The sequence below is a fragment of the Arachis ipaensis genome, chromosome B5 (assembly GCF_059453495.1).
Source record: "Arachis ipaensis isolate K30076 ecotype BB chromosome B5, ASM5945349v1, whole genome shotgun sequence".
Taxonomy (NCBI): Eukaryota; Viridiplantae; Streptophyta; class Magnoliopsida; order Fabales; family Fabaceae; genus Arachis; species Arachis ipaensis.
Window position 1 is genome coordinate 95,039,451 of NC_142440.1, and position 848 is coordinate 95,040,298.

Genomic DNA, 848 nt, shown 5'->3' on the forward strand with positions numbered 1-848 from the left:
TTGCACTCTCCTTTTGGATTCTCTTCTGTATTGCTTGGGAGAGTACTAGGAGGGATTTCAGTGATCCTTTTACTCAGCTGGCCCACTTGTGCTTCCAGATTTCTAATGGAAGACCTTGTTTCATTCATGAAACTTACAGTGGCCTTAGATAGATCAGAGACTAGATTTGCTAAATTAGAAGCATTTTGTTCAGAGTTCTCTGTCTGTTGCTAAGTTGATGATGGAAAAGGTTTGCTATTGCTAAACCTATTTCTTCCACCATTATTAAAGCCTTGTTGGGGCTTTTGATCCTTCCATGAGAAATTTGGATGATTTCTCCATGTTGAGTTATAGGTGTTTCCATAAGGTTCACCTAAGTAATTTACCTCTGCTATTGCAGGGTTCTCAGGATCATAAGCTTCTTCTTCAGAAGATGCCTCTTGAGTACTGTTGGATGCAGCTTACATTCCATGCAGACTCTGAGAGATCATATTGACTTGCTGAGTCAATATTTTATTCTGAGCCAATATGGCATTCAGAGTATTAACTTCAAGAACTCCCTTCTTCATAGACGTCCCATTACTCACAGGATTCCTTTCAGAAGTGTACATGAACTGGTTATTAGCAACCATGTCAATGAGTTCTTGAGCTTCTACAGGCGTTTTCTTTAGGTGAATGGATCCACCTGCAGAAGTGTCCAGTGACATCTTTGATAGCTCAGATAAACCATCATAGAATATATCCAGGATGGTCCATTCTGAAAGCATGTTAGAAGGACACTTTTTGGTCAACTGTTTGTATCTTTCCCAAGCTTCATAGAGAGATTCACCTTCTTTCTGTCTGAAGGTTTGAACATCAGCTCTAAGCTT

General features: G+C 39.7%; 1 non-coding gene across 1 annotated transcript; it reads left to right on the plus strand.

Moving 5' to 3' along the window:
* Positions 1 to 740: 740 nt before the first annotated feature.
* On the plus strand, positions 741 to 848 carry LOC148565040 (small nucleolar RNA R71). The gene has a single exon (XR_015884826.1). It is a non-coding gene; the product is annotated as a small nucleolar RNA R71 (small nucleolar RNA).